The 20715-nt window shown below is 31.8% G+C and overlaps 1 protein-coding gene across 1 annotated transcript in view; it reads left to right on the top strand.

Annotated features, from left to right (window-relative positions):
* The first annotated feature begins 562 nt into the window (after nt 1-562).
* LOC123711884 overlaps nt 563-20715 on the top strand; it is a 50918-nt gene continuing 30765 nt past the window's right edge. Inside the window, exon 1 of the mRNA XM_045664732.1 lies at nt 563-741. The gene's annotated coding sequence lies outside the window, so the exon portion shown is untranslated. The remainder of the gene's footprint in view (nt 742-20715) is intronic.

The raw sequence follows: 20715 nt of genomic DNA, 5'->3' as shown, positions 1-20715 counted from the left end.
TATGTAGTTAAAATAGGTAGTGTAGTTTTAATTATTAAATTTTTTAGAATGGACAATCCACGTTAAAGCTTTTAAGCAATTTTTCGTATTTTGAAGCGAGAAGGCTAAATTTCACGTCGCATTTTTCCTCACAGTGAACAGTTACAGCCATAAAGCTTTGCAAATGTAACAAGTTTTGGATTCACGTCCAATGTTGGTTGTTCTATCTTATATCATTCCTTTTAGAGTATATAAAACGAAAAACATATATTTTAATACATCCCCTTTTTTCATCACAAATCACCATTCTTCATGGCCAGAATAAGTAATACAAGGTAAAATAAGAATTCAATAACACTAAATGTGTTTTTTTAGAAAAATTGCCATCATTAATAACGAAAGGTTAAACAAATTCTGCAAAAAGTTTCATTAATCCAAGAAATAAATCGTCACTCCGTGAGATTTGACATCATCTGTGTCCGCGTCACGCTTGGCCATTAATTAGGATCCCGCAAAAGGCGCCAGGGTCTATCTGTGACGCAGGCTCCTGCCGCAAAGGCAGTGCCCGTTGAAGTGCCGACAAGACCGCTCGCGCCGCGCGCGAAAGCTGACAGCGCGGTCGATTTGACGGATTCGTTTTTCAAATTTTTCATTTCGGCCAGTAATAAGTGTTATGTATAAAAATAAATAGAGGTTCAAACCTCATTATTTGATAAGGACTAAATAGAATTACTTGGAGAAAGGTTTGATAGTAGTTTAATGGTTTGCTATCTTGATATTTATTTATTGTAAGCCATATAGATAAAATTCATTTCCAAAAAGTATTTTATTAGTATATTCAATCTTATCACTTTAAAAAAATTGAGTTTATGATTGTTGTGATGTGAGATTACTGCGGAGACAAGGTTATATATACCTATAGGCTTACCGCATACTATTATCCAACTACCACACGAATGAAAGCTTACGTTAATTTCTAAATATAATCAATTATTAGAATTATTTATATCAACAAATAAGAACAAAAAAAAAATACAATATATCATTTTTTTCAGGTAAAATAAATTAAGTAATAAAAAACTACCTGCACTCAGATTCAACCATTAATATTATTTATTTGTAGATTAATAATTATAATTATTTATCGAACAACGGAACTCAGCTACGCATAGACTATTAGCTTAGTTATAACGGATTTAAGGAAGCATTAGGAACAGGGAACCTTTAAAAGAATCTACTATATATTGCTTTAATTGCAACAAAGACGTACTACAAAATAATAATTTTGAACAAAACCTTAAGAAGTTGTTAACAGAAATGAATAGTGCTTAATCAACGTAGTTACCAATGATATTTACTTAAGTATAAATATACATAAGCTACCTTATGCCTCTGATTTAGCTAAAGAATATGTAATAAAAAATATAAGTTTTGAGGTTATTACAAAATTTTAATTTCTAAACTCATGAATGTTGCACGGGAAATGTGAGTTGAAACGATGCGTTTGATTGCAATTTACCTAACGGACGCATTATATCGGGTATCAACGCGTGTTGGATTAGAGATACCAACTAAACGAAACAATGCAAATTTAGTTTATACACTGTTTAAACTGCCTCTCATTTTATCTCAGGTTTAATATTTGTGTCACTATCTCTTTACTGTCACTTTTTCGGTTTATCGACTTTCTACATTTATTAGTTTTAGTTTTTTATAAAAATTAAAGATTGATATTAACTTAAAACATTTTGAATTACTAAATTAATTTAAAGAAAAGTCTAATACTACATTTAGATAGTGAAAAAAGTCTAATTTACATATAATTAATACATTATAAAAACTTTTTCAATCATTGTAGTTTTTATGAAAATTAATAATTGATATTAAATTCACATTCGTCTCACTTTTTTAATTATAATTTTAAAATAAATAAAGATTATTTCATCTCTAATAACTCATCTTGAACTACACTTTATTAAATACTTTTTCTTTCGTCTTTCTTTAACAAATTTACGCCCACAAAGAAAAAAATATTGAGCAAGAAATTAATAAAATGTTAATATACATATACTTCTAAGATAAAAATATTCAATTACGAAAATAATTTTTTTACAAAATTTTGTATTTTACAAAGGTCGTTTTTTCTAGGCAAGATTTGAGCCATAGTAGATACTAAGTGCCCCACAATTGACACAGCGAATGCAGCTCATACTCCGCAATAGGGTTTTAGGCGTATCCTTTTTGCTTTATTTAGTTGATATATGAATAGTTGTTATTAAGAAGAGGGTCAGGTCTACGTCCTTGATTGAGAACTGACTGTAAATGTTAATTTAGAATCTCAGCCATTTGTAAGTAGGTAGGTACACATGAATCAATCCTTCATATTCCATTTTGATATTGCCGCCTATGGACTCTCTGAATGTCAGCCTTTTTAAGAATTGGTAAGCTCTTTTCTTGAAGTAAAAGTGTTGGCCTAGTGCTTTAAGCGGGCGACTCTAATCCCTGATCCTCAGGTTCGATCCCCGTCTATGCATCAGTTGACTTTATATCTATGTGCGCATTTAACATTCCCTCCAACGGTGAGGGAAAACATCGTGAGGATCCGGTTTACTTTAGACCCAATACGACGGCGTGCGGCTGATCACCTAATTTTCTTATTTGATTAACAAATCATGAAGCAGATACAGAAATCTGAGGACCAAACTTAAAAAGTTGTAGCGCCACTGATTTATTGAAGTGAAACTTCTTTAGGCGCATGAGGGTAATTTTTTTACGGTTATGAAGATGTGCAGCGTTTAGTCGAAGAAAAGGGAGAGAGCGATTGGGACCCATTGAGGGAGAGAGCGAGACAAAACACGATATATATATATATATATATATATAAATTATGATGTATTCGTTTAGTAGTTACATATTAGAACTTTAGATGGCAATTCTGTCGCATAACGTCTTGTGCAGTAAACGCAGATTCTTTATGTATTTATATTATTAGCACACGTAAACAGTGTGACTAGGTACATAATCATCTATTGGGGCTTTTACCTTAGTAATAATTACATTTTACTTTGTACGTACGCACTTTTTTTTAAATGTATAAACACAAAGGAAGCAAGCCATAACATAACGGTTTCTTAAACTTTCCAGTTAATAAGTATGTTAGTTTACCGTAACCTGAAAGCTCGAATAGTCTTTCACACACCCTGTTTCCCTAAATAAGTTACTTAGCAGTTACACATTATGTAGCTGAACCTTTGTTGACATATATAATTATTTATCTACTATTATGTAATGTAATACAACCACTTACAACATAACTTAGCTATTTAATGCTAGTTAAGATAGAAATATAGAAAATTATAAACCATATTCAATATATATAGCAATATATATGTAGTGATATCATAATGATTTCAGCATGCGTCTCTCATTTCGGAGGTGGTAGGTTGCCCCGGCTGTGCGCAAAATTTCTATCTTTGTGCCCATTGAACACTTGCTCCTACGGTGAAGAAAAACATCATCAGAGAACTGATTAATTTTGGGTCTAAGGCATGCCTTATCATGCCGACGGCGTGTTTTAGGCACAGACGGTTAATCACCTACTTATATTAATAAAACAAATCCATGTTCCAGATTGAAACGAAGTTTTTTTTAAAGATACAATTACAACTTAATAATTCTCAAATGTCAAAATGGTTGCAACATAGTCTTCTATCTCCCAACAGAACAATATACAAGAAAATAATTGTTCCTTATAATTACAGCTGTGTTGTGCGCTTTGAGTCAGAACACTTTAAAAGTCAAGTGTTTAAGTCTAAGAGGTCACGACTAAAAACAAGGTAAAACACGTTTTAGAATTTATTCTCATACAACAAATTGTGAAAATCTAAGTAAATATATATACGCTGAAAAATACCCGTTTATTTTACATACAAACAAAGGAATTGGAAATAGCCTAACTGGAGGTGGAATTATAATTGAAATACGCTCATAGAAGACGAAAATGGCGCGTTTTATTTCATTATGATCGACCAAAAAAGTACTTATTAATATACAGTATTAACAATACAATATTGATATTGATTCCCAGTCGAGGCATGTAATTTTTAGAAACTCTTTAAATGCAGAATTACTGACTTTTAAAAATAACATACAATCTTCTTACAGTAAAATATCTACGATATTTTAGGTACTTTCCCTTCATGTCCCATAACTTTGGGACGCTTTGTATAGTTTGTCGATTAAAAGTCTATTATAAAATAGTGTAAATCAGGAATAACAAATGCAATATTGCATGTTTGAGCTTTAACCGTGATTAAACCAATTCAAATATGAACATTACAATAGAATTCGGATTTCACAGATAATATTGAAGCTGATACAGTTAACACAATTATAAAAGTTTAGATACAATTTTATGATATATTGTAGTTAAATACTTAATTTGTCACTCTATTTCCCGTACCCGGGTTAGTGAGATATACTTGGAGACTAAATATTAAAGTTAGTGAACGGTCTGTTTAGGCACGCGATTGTGAATCATTAATTGATAATAATAGGTTCCATCCGTACTTTGTTGAAAGTGTTCGTACCAATTCAGTTCCGTCTTAGTTGTTAAGTGCTTATAACCAAGGGTGGGGCATGCATACCATCCCAATTAATACTTGGCCGTACAGTGAAGAAATGACACACCTTAGACTCAAAAATCACGGCGTATATCAGAAAACTGATTTTCTTGCTAAAAAACAAATGATCACGAAGCAAATCACATCTGAAGCCAAGACTTGAAGCGCCACTTGTCTTTTTGTCACACCTACTTCTCTATCATACCCACATTTTTCGTTGCATAACAGCAAAGCCTTGCGTCTAGATTATTTAGAAGAGACTGAGACCTAATGACCATTGAACTCCATTGAATTTCTCATAAACGTTTTGGTGCTCATAGCCATTGTAAATACAAAGGGTTAGTTCCATATAGACAATATTATGTTATTTTTTTATACATTTGTATGTCATTTCTATTTTTGGTATGACCGAAAAATCCTTTACAAATACATCAAACATTGGGTTTGCAAATACTTCAATTGTGCGAAAATTCGGGGAAATTTTCAAGTCGAGCACGATACCGCCAGTTAACATTTACAATGTTACAGTACTATGATATCGTGTTGTATGTTTTTTGTGTTGCTACACTACTGCAGCCCCTGGTTTCACCCTTCAGCCTTATAGTATCCAGTTTTATGATTCAGTGAAGGTTATAGTTTCGAAGAACTTTCCACATTTAAAACTATATTAATCTAAATTAAAGTCACAATACTCTCTTACTCCAATTAATATTAAGTGCGATTTTTACTTCTCTTACAGGTACCAAGAAATCTAATAAGTAAAAGTAACGAATAAAGTGTACCTGATAAACATTTAATAATGATCATGACTCTTAACGCCACAACGTTGTCGGCATTTTAAGAATTTTTCTTGTAGGACCCTCGTCGAATTGGTTCGGAAATATTACAGTGAATATATATAATAATATACATTACAGTTAATTGATGTGGCCAACACTTGGTAGGCTCCTATAGGATACCCAGCACTTCTGATTGAATTTTTTACATAATGCAATTGACACATTTAATATTTTTCTTTGAACATTTTATCGTCTCCTCATTATTTATTATTAAAACCCCCAAGAGCGACGTGTATAATACACAAAGTATATTTGTATATTTTTCAATCAATAAACAATACTAAGGCGATATTGGCTTAGTGGCTTCAGCGTGTGATTCTCATCCCTGAGTTCGTAGCTTCAATCCCCAACTGGGCGCCAATGGACTTTATGTCTATGTGCGCATTTAACACTTTGAAGGAAAACATCGTGAGAAAACCGACATGCTTTAGCTAAAAACACGGCGGCATCTGTCAGACATATGAGGCATGAATGACACTCTCATTGCTAGAGGGCTTGCAAGTGCATTGTCAGCCTTTCAAGAATTGGTACGCTCTTTTCTTGTAGAACCCTAAGTCGAATTGGTTCGGAAATACTTCAGTGGGCATCTGGTTCCATAAAGTGGTTACTATTGGTTACTTTTGGCTAAAAGTTAGATCTTAAATGTAAAATCCATAACTAACTTGTTAGTTTCATTTGGTTTAATAATATAATACTTACTTTCATTGAACACAATAGATCTAATCAAGTTTCTTTCTTGTTGAACATTAGACGCAGATTCCTATAATGGAAGAACTTTCAATCGATTTATCTTGTAACATTGATACGAATTCCTTTGTTTGAAATAAATACAGATTCTTATGGCAACACTTATAGGGAGGGAAATTCAATACCGCGAGAAGGAAGCAGATGCTCGGAATGGCCTCGATGTTTGCTTGATGGAGTTTTCAGACGGGATGGATTTATGACAGCCATCATTAATTCTCTGGCTATTTAAGTTTGACTGTTGGGTGTCTATGCCTTTTATCTCGGCAAATCTATTTTCTATATTTGTGTTTTGTTTTCGTCAGTATATAGAGAAACTATAAACTGTTTTTATGTTTCTCAATATATTTGTCCGCGTTCTCAGTAAGACTAATAAACCAGTGAGTCGTTATTTATAATTAATATTTAGAATCTACTTACCACATCGTTACCAAAATCTTAAAGCGCGAATGTATGACTCTAACTAAGATTTATTACCGTGTTAACCGTCACATGCTTTACTAAAAAATAAACGCCTTACTTGAATAACGTATAAAATACTATTTATAAAAAGTAAATATTATTTATATAACCGAGGCTCGTCTGAAGTGACTTTTGAATAACAGTGTACCGAGATACGCTGAACGAGCACTATCAGAGCATCGATGCGAAGGAAAATAATATCTGTCTAACCAAATATTATCATTTATATTCTATACCTTTTTTAATATTTTTAATTATACTGAATATATTCACTCAAATGAGTTTTTTTCCGATATTTTTTCTTTAAATGTGACGATGGAGCATTAACTGGTTGCAAAACATTTTGTAATAAAAACCTTTGCTAATCAGAAGAGATTATTTGCAATAATCATACAGATGCAAGAATCAATCACGGACGTAGAACATATGTTCTAGATTTGTGGCAGATCATAATAATTTATTACAAAGAGCAGTGTTGGCCTGGTGGCTTCAGCGTGCGACACTCATCCCTGAGCTGAGGTAGAAGGTTCTATCCCCGGCTGTGCACCATTGGATTTTCTTCCTATATGCGCATTTAACATTAGCTTGCTAGGTGAAGGAAAACGTCGTGAGGAAACCGGCTTGCCTTAGACCCATAAAAAAAGTCGACGGCGTGCGTCAGGCACAGAAGGCTGATCACCTACTTGCCTATTAGATTGACAAATTATCATGAGACAGATCCAGAAATGTGAGGTCTAGACCTAAACAGATTGTAGCACCACTGATTTATTGTTACATATGCAACCTTTTTGATATTATGCAAGAAAAAATTAGCAAATATTATTCATACAATGGTTTTTCGATTTCGTACTTGTATTTTCGGGTTCGGGTAGATTCGTTTTGCAATACAAATAAAAAAATATATACTAAAACATTGCCTCAATCACATTTAAATTAATTCGTATTTGTCATATTTATGTTTTAACTAAAGAAGTCTATATAAAATTTAACCTCATCTATACATAGTTTTTTTAATCATACAACGTATTAATTAAGTTTTACTAATAGACATGGAACGAACATTTAAGATACGTTACACGTTACGTTTAGAATGAAACATTTATTCTCCCATTACCGTACTTGATGTAAACGCTGTAAAAAAAACACGTCGAAGCAAGTTAATGAATTGTGTTGCATATTATTTAACAAAGCAATATAACAAAGACGTAAATTTAACATTTTAAGGTTGAAAATGTTCCTTCAAAGGGTATTAAATCCTGTCATTAGTAGGCGGTCATTAAGATCTATCTTCGGCACAAGACATCTAGTTTAGAATGCCAACCATTTATCACCAAAATGGTTAATGCATTTGTGGGAAATGATTTAGGGCTTGGAAATCAGGTTCATGAGACCACAACGTGATTCACATTTGTTCAAGGTTGTAATTTATAGATGTGTTTATATACATTACAACCAAACTAAATTGTTAATTAAATAATCAAATAGAAGTACGATAAGTAAATTGTATTTGCTTAGTTTAACGATATAAAATAACAGTCATGAACACATGCATATTTCTATATCTGGATGCCATACGTGGATTTTTAATAAGGCGTTATAAATATAAATAAGATTGAAGTATGCCAAATTACCAAATATGGAGCGCTTGATTCTTCAGTTGAAACTAAATGACAAGATATAAAACAATGTGATACGAAGCCGTACGAAAATAAAAGACGTACTATATTACATCACATTGGCCGCATTTGTGATGGTAGATTGGTCTAAAAGACCCAGTGGGAAGAAAAAAGAGAGGATGCCCACCAAAAACTTGGGAAAACGAAATAAAAAGGTTTGCGGGAAAAAAAATGAAAAAATTGAATTTGGAGGAGGCCTTCACTCCGTCGGAGGTCGAGTACTAGTAAAAACATAACTGACATGGACTTAGTGTAACTATGTGTACTCGAATAAAATATTTTTATTATTGTAGAAGTAAATTGCTTAGGTTCTTTAATATTTATTTATTCATTTGGGAAACAGACAGATACATCTCTAAAAGTAGAAGTCAGAAAAGAAATATAAACATAAGAATGTAAGCATTGGATATATCCACAAATAGTTTCACTGATAAACAAAAAGGATGTAAAGCAAAACAAAATATTTAAGTAGACAATACAAAGTTTATAGATCGGTAGAACGACAGATATACTAGTAGCCAAAATAAGAAGAAAGATACAAGGTTTACTACTCGAATAGTTGTTTTAACCTATTCTTAAATGAAGCAGTAGAGGAGTGCGAAAAAAGATCGATATTAGTAGTAGAATTTGCTTGCTTAACCTAATTAATTGACGTTTATTGTTATTGTATTATTAATTTTTCTCTTACTATTTTCATGTTTCCCTTTTAATGTTGTGCACACTTGTCAATAATGCACATGCATGTATTAGGTTTGTATATGTCGTATGTTCCTCTTAAAAAATACCATGATTTTACATTTTTTTTTTCATATTTTCTTTGGCTATTTCCCCCTAAAATTGTCGGTTGTCGTATGTGTATAACATTAGCAAAATAGCATATAATAGATATCGCTGTTAAAACGTTAAGTAATAAAAAGCGTTACATATAATTTTCCTATGCTTATCAGCTTTACTATCGTAAAGCATTACAGGCAAATAGCAATCCAATTGTCAGTTCTGTTAAAATTATCCCTTGTTCTATGTAGTGCAATCCATGCATCGTATACTAGGGGTACCTGCTTTTGTAACCTACTAGACTTTAAAAAAAATAGTATGTTCGTCACAAGCTATTATCCACACGCTATGTTATTAATACTTTGTCTAGTACGCTACAACCTAAGCGTCACCTAATATCTGGTAAAATCCTTAACAAAAACTGACTTCTGTTCTGACATCTAACAATTGGAGAAAATAAAATTAAAAAATAAGTGTTGTGTTCTTTTAGTATCTTTTGACAGGGTAAAATAAAATTATCCCTTCTGTTAGAAATTTGCATTTACTCTTGGTAATTTCATTTACTTGTTAATTGTTATTGTTATATTTGTAGCTTATGTCAAACTTTCATAAGTTGTTGTACTATTTTTTCTAAGAATATTACAAGCTAAGCGCAACTTAGTATTCAAAATGGCGGAAGATGTGAAATATTCATGGAAAATTTTGCGTGGAATGACGTAGTATCTCTTTTTTGTCGTAATAATATGTAGAAATTTTCTTGGCAATATGTCTAAAAACTTATCTAAAAGTCGAAATTAATTGAGGCCAATATTAAAATGCCGCTAACATTAAAATGAATTTAGTTGTGAATTTAAGAAAACTGATACACTAATAACTACGGCACAATATATAGACAGCTGACCCTGCGACGTTCTCAAAATACGCAAAACGTAAATCAACCAAAAACAACCAAAATTAAAAAAAAAATCTTTATTAATTATAATGTGTAATTTTTGTATGTATTTGTATTTTGTAAGATTTGAAGAACTCTTTTAAGTGAATAATACCTGGGTCAGCTTAAAATACTGCTTCTATAAACTGAAATTCGTTAACGTTGATAAAACATAATAATACAGACTAGCCTAATAATATACAGAATCTTAGATATTATAATAACCCTAACATTATAAGATCATTTTAGGACAACTCTAATTAAACGTCTCTTACTACTTAACACTTAATTCTTGAAAACAAATTTAAACTTGTAAAAGAATTAATTGATTGAATAACGTAAGCCGTCTGACCCTCCTCACACAAGCAAATTTGGAGCATCAGAGCAGGCAGGGAATAATAAACGGCTCAAATATAAGTCTTTCCTTCAACTTCGATTTTGTTACCTCTGGTGTAGACTCTTGCCGTGGCATTTTCCAGAGGCGCTATTTGAAGATTTAAGTTGGTAGACAGTACCGATTGCTTGTGCTTTCCTTGATCAACGAATAAGTATCGCAATACAGCGAGGAAATGCTGCCAGCATTAAAGGTATACTGTCACAGTTACTAAACTTTCAATTGTTTTTTAATTTTCTTTAATCAATTATTTTTATTGTTAGTAAATACTGTAAATTAGTATGTTGGAAATAAATTTTATTACTATTTATAGAATCCATTTTGTTAGCAAATAAACTTGCTTTTTACACATTATATATATCTCCGAATAAATGGAAAGGGCGATCTCAGTAAAAATACAGTAGCAATCATGACATTCGTATTCCCGTCGGTCAAATGGCGCAGATTTTCAGGAAAGCAATAAATTTTATGTTGATTACACTCAAACCGCTAAAGATTTCGTGTTGATCGTAGGTAGTTTTAATATCTGTTATTTGTCTTACGGAATGGGTATTTCTGTGGAAAAATACCAGCATATATATTTATTTAATTATTAAAGATGTGTTATAAGCTAAATTTTCTAAAATATATGACAATTATGTTTATATTTGTTGATAACAAAACATATCTCATGTCAAATTTTAGTCTTTACGAGTAAATTGTTGCTTAAAAATGCAGATTAGGTATCAAATAGGCACTTTACATTGCTTTTTTTAATGATCAGCCTACTAGCGAATATTTAAACATCTATCAATAAATCATATCGTTGTATATAGATAACGTTCTGGCTTGTTCAGTTACCATTTTTAGACGATAGATTACGTTGCTATTGTAAAGTGGTGGTCACAATCCAGTAATTTTTAAATTTATTTAATACATTTCTCATTCGTTACGTTTGGTTGTGACTGGATGGCAAACCATTCACGATCAACGCAATCCAACTTTTTCTTTTTTATCTATATATTTCTTTTAAGAAAGCTTGAAGTGTTGGACTGGGGAACACGACTTTTGACTTCGAAATTTCATATTGGTCATCTTTCCCACTTAAAAGACAAATATATTGAATGGTACGTACAAATTCTTATAAGAATATATCATAACACAGTGGCATTAGGTTGTAATGCTATAATACAAAAAAAATACGGCATATTGTTTTAAACAATATAGCGTATAACAATATATATACTATACATTACGGAGCAATGACGTTACTGTCAGCTGTCAATGTCAATATATGATACAGAGCTTGTAAATTAACAACGTCAAATTGAAATCAGTTCAATCTAGCAATACAAGTGATTTCTTTGATTGTCCAATGCGAGATCTAGATGCTAGATCGATTAATTAACGCCTATTCAATAGTCGATAGCAATAGGGGTTCTATAGTTAAATATTATTATTAAGAGTAATAAGATGTGTGACATAATGACAGTGGCAGTTGACAGTAACGCCTTTGCTCCGACATATATAATATATTAGTATTATAAAGATGAAATATGTGTTTCGTGTTTTAAAATGCCATATTTTTTATTGTTATAATAGCCTCAAATATCGGCATAACATAGGCACACAAGCAAGTGTTAACTGCCCCCATATTAACAGAAATTCTTTTAAAAAGCAACCGACTATACAAAAAATAACAATATAATTTTTTATTCTCTATTACTAAGAAAGTTAAGCGTATATGTGCTATAAGTTGTTTTCTATATTTTTAGAATCAGTAGCATAAAAACTGTTGCAAAGAGGGTCAAATTCACGACCTCCAAGTTAAGATACCACAGACTTTACATTTTTAACGTTCAAAGTAATACGTGTAAAATTAAATGCTTTTTACAAGATCTCCCGAATGTAGGTTAGGCTAAAATAGAACCTCGCCAAAGGGCAGTCGTTGCTAAAGATAAAAGATTAAGATGGCTTACATGTAACTGAGAATTAGAAACATGAGAGATTACATAAGTTTGTTAATATTCTTCGGGAAAAGAGTAATAACGCAGTGGTGCCAGAACTTATACCGTTAACGAACTTATAAGGTTTGTAACCTTGCTAATAATAGCAAAAAAATAATAATATTATTATTTTTTTATCCCTCCATTATCAAGTATTTACAGTGTATATTCGCTTCAATACAAATAGTTGTGTGCAGACTACTCGATTATGAGGAACTTACATGCATCTGGTATCCTTCTTAAGTTCTCATGTAATTTTCACACGTATATTTTTTCATAAGTGTCTGATTATCCTCATTATTATTAGGTGTGATGTTTGAGAGAAAAATAAAATATGGGTCTTCACCACAGATTTCACGTGTTTTATACATAGAGTATATACATATGAGTCTTCTGTGGGTGCTACGTGTTGTAGATTTAGGTTTCCTTACGATGGTTGATGTCACAATAAAGTGCTAATTAATAAATCAATTTTTACGTGGACTCGTGAACTCAGGTTTGTCCACTTAAAGATACTCTTATAAAATTACTTTATTGCTTTACTATATATAATAGTCAAGTACTGTTTATTAGTCTTGCTTTGACACGTTAACCGTTGCATACAAACTTGTCTCAAGCATGGCGGCAATTGAATTGAAAAATAAATACATTGACAATTTTTGAGGCTTAACGCGAGATACAAAAATCTAAACATAATTTATTCATGTAACTTAATATACAGTTAAAAACGTCAGGAATAAAATTTATTTATAATATAATATAAAAATATGTATATTATATGTATTTAAAAGCCCTTTTATGTTGGATTCCCATGAAGCGTTTGCTGACACTTATGCCAGAAGAGTTTGCTACAAAAAAGGTATAAACTTAAATGGATAAAGTCAATAGAGCAGTATTATTTTTACACATTTTTTCACTATTTACCTCACGTTTCTATTTTTGTACTAAGTGCTTTTCACGCTTCATTCCAATGACTGATCTGATTTCTGAAGCACAGTCGAAACTTCCAGCCATGATTTATATTTGGTAGAAGATTTAAAATATAATCGGTAAGCCAGACACTACGAATAATTCCAATTATATCCCCAAGCAGGTGGTTGATTGGAATCCGCAAGGAAAGCGTGGCCGTCCCAGGAAAAGTTGCAGATGAGGCAAACAGAGAAAGACTTGGAGCGAGGTGAAATACGAGGCTTAAGACCAAACGCGATGGAGACTCACTGTGGCATCCACAGCCCCATCCAGGGGTTAAAAAGATGATATGATGATGATAAAAGTTCAATAACCTCATTATTGAACTTTTATATCTAGTTTAGTACCAGTTACTGTTTTTTAGGTTTAATAACTTTTATTAAATCTAGTCTTAATATCTATCAAACCATTGTTATTATTGAAGTTTTGATTTTAACACAGTTTAAGAACAGAAACCAGGAGACAAAAATGATGTCAAAGTTAAAGTGTGCTAAAATGCTTAGTGCAACTGCAATAAAATTGTTAGTGTATTGAATTTACACTAAATACATTATTATAACTATATAAAATAGGATTTAACATATACAAAGCATCTTCAATTCACGCACATCTTAAGTTAAATATTTCCAAACTCGTAAATCTTTTTACGATCCACTTTTACGCAATACGTTTTTATTCGGCAAGGCATTCAAGCATTTTAGCCAAGAGTAAATGCTTACATATATTGCCTGAATTTGCTTCCTCCATTTATTTTTTACACAATGATATTGACATACATAGAAATGCTGACTTCCTGACTCCTCTGACAATGATGCCAGTTGACAATCGTCATGGAATTAAAAAAACAAAAACAATGTTAGTAAGCAAACTAAAATTTAATAAAAGTACAATACTCTGTAACCAAAATAAAACCATGATTTACCGAAGCCCTAATCGTCGAAGCGTCTTTTCTCTAACATAACTAATAAGTCCTTTTTTCTCCAATTATCTGTACTAATGAAAACTGCACAAGGGTCCGATGCGAAACTTACAATATGCAAACGTACATATGGTGGGATGCCATCATTGTTTACTTACGTATGTAGTATAAGACTGTAAATTAAATTAAAATATAAAAATAGGAGAGAGGCTATCGAGCCGGCGGGTCTGTTATAATTAGAACCTTCGCCCTCTCCAAAAATGTAGCTGTTCTGAAATATCTGGAATAGCAGGTGAACACCTAAGGAGGAGCTATGTATAAAAATTTATAAATATCTTCGACGTACGAGCTTCACTTTATATAAGATTTACATTGAACCAAATTATAAGTTTGCGTAAACTTTGCTGTAACCTATTTAACAAAGTTTGCGCGTAATTTTTAACAAGTCCCTAATCCCGCGGCGGGAAAGTTAAAATGATTTGAGGTTTGTGATATGCACTGGTTGAATAACTTTGTTTATTACGAAACATGTACGCTTTTAATATTTCCTGTTTTGATGTCGTTAAGCAGTAGTGTCGCATTCTAGTGTTGCTTTTAAAATGGGGTTGGTTATGACTTATAATATACGGCCGGCAACGCACTTGTGACTATACATGCGCGGCGGTATGACGTAAAAAAATCCTATTACAAAAAAAATTGCAAATCATAAAAAATAATAAAATTGTGTTCACTATCTTCACTATTATTATAGTCTTAAAATATCCCCTCACACACAAGATTTTTTTGGTTTAGGAACAACTTTATTTCTCGTAAGAGTTGCATACATAATTTACTGAGAAACAAATGTAAAACTAAGATGAATAATTAGAGCGAACAGATGTAGGTATATAAAATAACAAAACAAAACAGACATAATAAACTCGATCAGTCAACAAAGCAAAACATAGAACATAGTTCGAATTAGATTTTTTACTAGATGTAGCATTGATGTCATAGTCCGTCATATTTCATTATTTTTATTAGAATATTATATTTTTAGTTTATTGTTCTAATAAGATGAACCAGAAGAACAGCTGGTGCTAAATAATATAGCAGAACATAAGCTGTATAACGGTTTCATCATTGGACATCAAGGCAGACTATAAAATTCCATTCATTGGTTTCCATTGTTTCATAACTGTTTCATAACCGTTTCTTTTTCAGTTTTCTGCCAGTGTCCATGGGCGGCGTCATATATTTGATAAACATCTTTCCCGTTAGCCATCTCTTCTACATAAAAAAATAAATACAGATAATCTTTAAATCAAAATGTTTTCAGAATTTAAGAGCATTTTTATTGATATAAGCTGCGATAAACCGATCGTAATATTCCTAAGTGCTTATATCGAGAAGTCAGAGAGATATTATCGCGTTTATACCAGTCGCATATAAAGGTCACTGTTGCTTTAACGGAAGCTGATTTTTAAATTAAACTTTAGCATAGAAGTAATTAACAGATATCAATAATTGATTTATATAACGTCAAAAATCGTTATTTACATATCCAGACGTACGATTGTCACGATGCAATCATAACAAAGCTTCCGGTTTCTTGAAGCATTAATTATATAACAAAAATACATGAAGATTGAATTTAACTTCATGTACAAATTAGTTTTACTTTTGAACTTGCCTTAAATTTTGTATTAAATACAATTTTGCGTTTACAATGAGCTTTCGAAACGAACCATACCACCATACTATTGTATGGATATTGGAATGGGCCTTGACATCAAGAGACTCATTTCACATTTTAGGGCACGCTATTTATACCTTCCCTATATGCAACCTATAGACCTAAATAACAACCTAATAATATTCGAGTGTCGGTTGGCTCGCTTTAAACGATTTTTGCGAATCGAACATTTCATTACTAGCTGATGTAAGCGTATTTCATATGAGGGAAAAGTTTAAGTTTTATAAATATTGGTTTGGGTATCCACGTATTTCTGGAGAGGATGTTATAGGTTCCTAGGTCAAAATGTTACTAAGTATTTTAAGTCGCTTACTTTTAAAAAACGGAGATAAAAAGAATCAAAACCTGTAGTAGGTCGCGCATTTTTTATAGTAATTTATCAATTACCTAAGCCAAAACATGAAAGTCCTAGAGTTAAGATATAAACCTGGGCACTTCCATCTATCAATAAAATATCTGTAGACATATTCTGTGGTCCGTGCAGTATATTTTTTCTATTGTTAGTGGCGTTATGTCGAAAAATATAAATATGTTAAACTTATATTTATTTATGCATGTATTGTTAATGTTATTCATCAAATATAAAACACTTTTTACGTAATTTTTTATTATTATTATATAACTATAAAATATTATTTCTCATAAATCAAATTACTTTAAAATAAAAAGTAAATTATGGTTAATTAATTCCACGATTGCCTGCAACGAAATAATCTTGTGGTAAGCGAAGAATATAAAAGCTTGTCACGTATCATGTAAGAACACTCATACGAAATGAAGCCTTCTTGAAATCATAATGTACACGTATTATCTTTCCACTTCCTCGTCTTTGTAAAAGCGGCAAGTATTTTTAACGCTACGTACAGTCTCGTAGACGTGCTACGACTCCTTTTTCGTAGACATGATACGTGCGTTGTAGCAATGCTGTAACCCTTCTACGCTTTTTTAGGTATAGTAAATAGATGAACTTTAATTCGTAGATAATTAAAAGAAGAAAATAAAAACTATAGAATATATTTACAAGGTAAGTTTCACATCTCCAGTACTATGTACTTATTAACTTGTGGGCATTCAATTCGCTCGGGGACTTCTAGATATTGTTTTGCTATGAAAAAATATTATTGTTTCTTTTGCATTTCAAGTGAATATTTTCGGTTTCATGATCATTTGTTAAACTAATAGGTAAGTAGGTGATCAGCCTTCTGTGCCTGACGCACGCCGCCGACTTTTTGGGTTTAAGGCAAGCCGGTTTCCCCACGATGTTTTCCTTCACCGTTCGAGCTAATGTTAAATGCGCACATAGAAAGAAAATCCATTGGTGCACAGCTGGGGAACGAACCTACGTCCTCAGGGATGAGAGACGCACGATGAAGTCACTAGGCCAACACTGCTCTAAGTAATATATATACATCTTCTATTTTAGTTTTCTTCATACACACGTTCTCAATTTATCGACCTAATGAAATGTCATTCACGTAAAGACGTGATTAAGAAACTTTGTATATCCCGAGTAAGACACTTAATCGCGAGACTAACAGGCTAACACATAATTTACAGTACTTATAATGCATAAATTTCCGTATTTGTAAGTAGAAAGTTTTACAACTGAGCCATGAATCATCAATATAACCTTGGTCAGTTGTTTGGGAAAACTTTATCAATTTATTACAACAGAAAGCGCAAAACCATTTTAACAAGTTACATATGAATAACGCGGTTTTTCACTCATTTCAAATATACCTCTTTGACAAGATCTCAATGGACTGCGTATCTTGGGACTGAAAGAGTATGTGGCACATATACAACATGTTTTTAGGTCATATTTTTTTACATAACACCCTCAGATTCGTAGTATCCAATTTTCTATCGTTTGATAGCGCTTTGTTTAGAAACCGTGTTTTGTTTTTTTCTTGTAATTTTTTAAATTTCTCTTTTATTGTTGTAACCCCAATGTGTTATGTTTTTTTATTGCACATATAGCGTGATGTTATCTCAGAAAATGGTTTTCACATTTCCATATTAACAAGGTTTTTGTCACTAAATATTATAATTCAGGCGTTTGTTGCCCAACCTTTGAAATGAATAAGGTCAGTTATTGTATTTATTGTTATTAGATTACACCGTTATCATAGTAAGATTAAAAGAGCTCGTTGTTCCTATGCATAAACATAAATTATTCGCAAAACTCGAAGATGGCTAGACCAATTCAAGTTTTTTTTTAATTTAGTCCTTGAATTAAGAAATGAAAAAAGGTTTAGTTTTTATTTCAGAAAAGCAAACAGCCCCTGTGGGGTAGCAAAACAAAATATTCCATACGTTCGTAAGTAGCTACTAAAAAGTCTAAATAAACCAATCGGACTAGTCCGAAACGAAGGATAGCTAGGCAAATATAAGTATTTCTTAATAGTCTTTGAATTATGCTTTGTTTCTTCATAAAATCATCACTATGTCAAAAATCAGCTTTTGGCAAATTAACCTCCCAAATAAAAATTGTTATATTAGTTAAAAGGTTACTGGGTCGGCGCCGACAGTTGAAAAATAAAATGCATTTTAAATTCCAAGCTTTTCCCAGTTTGAGTCTCCAAGGTGAGGAAGTAATTTGAAAACTTGGAAAATTTTGTACAGTATTATCGAAGTTTAGGTGAAACTTTTTAAATACTTTTAGAACTTAACAATTTTTGACGTATATTATTATTGTGAATCCCATAAGCCAAGACGTAACGCACAACGGACCGAATGTGTGTCTTAATGCGAAAACTGAGTTACAATAGGGCTGAAATTTCTAAACTTATTTCGTTGATCAAGTTTCCTTAGCATAAGCTAGGTAATGTAAAAGTGTAAGCTAGGTAGTGTGAATTCCAACAGCGATTGTGTTATCAATCCCGACGTGTTTCTATGAAATTTTGTTGTAGTTCTCTCAATGTCTGTAGTGCTGATATGGCAGCAGCAAGTGTGACAAGCAAGCATGACACATATCGTGGATCGACTCGCAATTTATTTACTTTATTTTTATTTCATTTACTAATCTTGATTTATCAAGTTTAAATACAGTCATAGTCTTAAATATCTGTTTGTGTATAAATATGTGCATTTCTTAATGTTAACTTCTTTAAAGTACTAAATGTGTTCACAGTGTTATTTAGCACACAAATTCTTGGGTAGCTAAATTCGTTGGTTGGTTTGTAGTACATTTACTTACACAGCAAATATAAAAGTCCAGTTGTCTTCGGCAATCACACGGATTTACAAAAGACCAAGTACAGTAATGCCCCTATAACGCGGTAGATCAGTACCGCGTTGTAGGTAAACACGTTGTTTTTAATAATTTAAAAACTAGGTACACGAATTTAATAAAGTTATATAATTTAATTTTATAATAACATAATTGAAACAGATGCAATACGCAAAGCTAATTATGGAATTCACAAATCATTATAAATTTCATACAACAGATATATAACTTGAGAAATATCCACGTAAAATACAGCGCAATATGGAAATCGCGTTATACCAAAACGCATTACGGTACAGTATAAAATTTAGTACAAAATTGTTGATCGGGCGTTCATAACCTCCTTATAAGATAGTCTTTCTTAGTCTCTATAGATAGCGTTTCGTTTGTAAACCGTGTTTTGTTTTTTCTTGTATTTTTTTTTATTTCTCTTCTAAAGTTGTGACCCAATCTGTTATGTATTGTTTTTATTATTGTACATATACCTTAATGTCATTATTGTTTATACGAGAATAGATATCTCAACCCAACGTAAATAAAGCATACATTTTAATTAAGTTTTACAGATACATTACGACTGTGGTATACGGAACGCAGAAAAACGTATCTTTGTGTGTAAGCAATATAATAAATTGTGTTTCACAATGGATACCTCCCGAGGGAGGGCAGTGAGAGAAATACTTAACAATGTACAAGAACTTAGCTTGTTATGTTGCTGATTATAGTTGTAGATTTGAATAAACGCTATTTTCTGTATCTCGTTAAATATAACGAGAAAAATAATAAGTCAGTGGCGCTGCAATCTTTGTATTTCTGTAACTGTTCTTTGGTCACTTGTTAATATTAACATTTATTTTGGCAAAAAATTGTATAATAGGCGTTGTTATCGATATAATATACTAGCTGACCCGGCAAATGGCGTTTTGCACTGTACATTATTACCGGCAAACATTTTTAGTTCAATAAAAATAACCTATCTACTATAATAAAAAATTAGTTGATGAGGGGTGACAATTTAGGGTTGTTTGTATATTTATTTGTATGTTGTATCATAAAAAAGTAAAAACAAAAAAAAATTGCCTAAAAAAATAAAATAAAATTCTTTTGGGGTAGATACTGATTTTCACTTAGGGGTTTGAAAAATATATCGTAGCTAATTCTGAGGCTTACTGAATATGCATTAAAAATTCATAAACATCGGTCGAGCCGTTTCCGAGGAGTATGGGAACGAACATCGTGACACGAGAATTTTAATTATATTAAAAAGGTATTGCATTATTAACAGAACTCCAGTACCTAATTGCAATAATATGGTACAAAAATATCATTGTTGTACAATCTAAACTTTGCAAATTTTGCCACACATAATGGCGTGAAAATATGTGTTAAAAGGTAGAATAGAAGTTACAATTACATTATGAGTCATATCATTCATCATCATAATAGTCAATTCT

Source organism: Pieris brassicae, chromosome 7, assembly GCF_905147105.1.
Source record: "Pieris brassicae chromosome 7, ilPieBrab1.1, whole genome shotgun sequence".
NCBI classification, from domain to species: domain Eukaryota; kingdom Metazoa; phylum Arthropoda; class Insecta; order Lepidoptera; family Pieridae; genus Pieris; species Pieris brassicae.
Note: the sequence above shows the minus strand (reverse complement) of the source record. Positions and strands in the feature narration are given on the sequence as shown.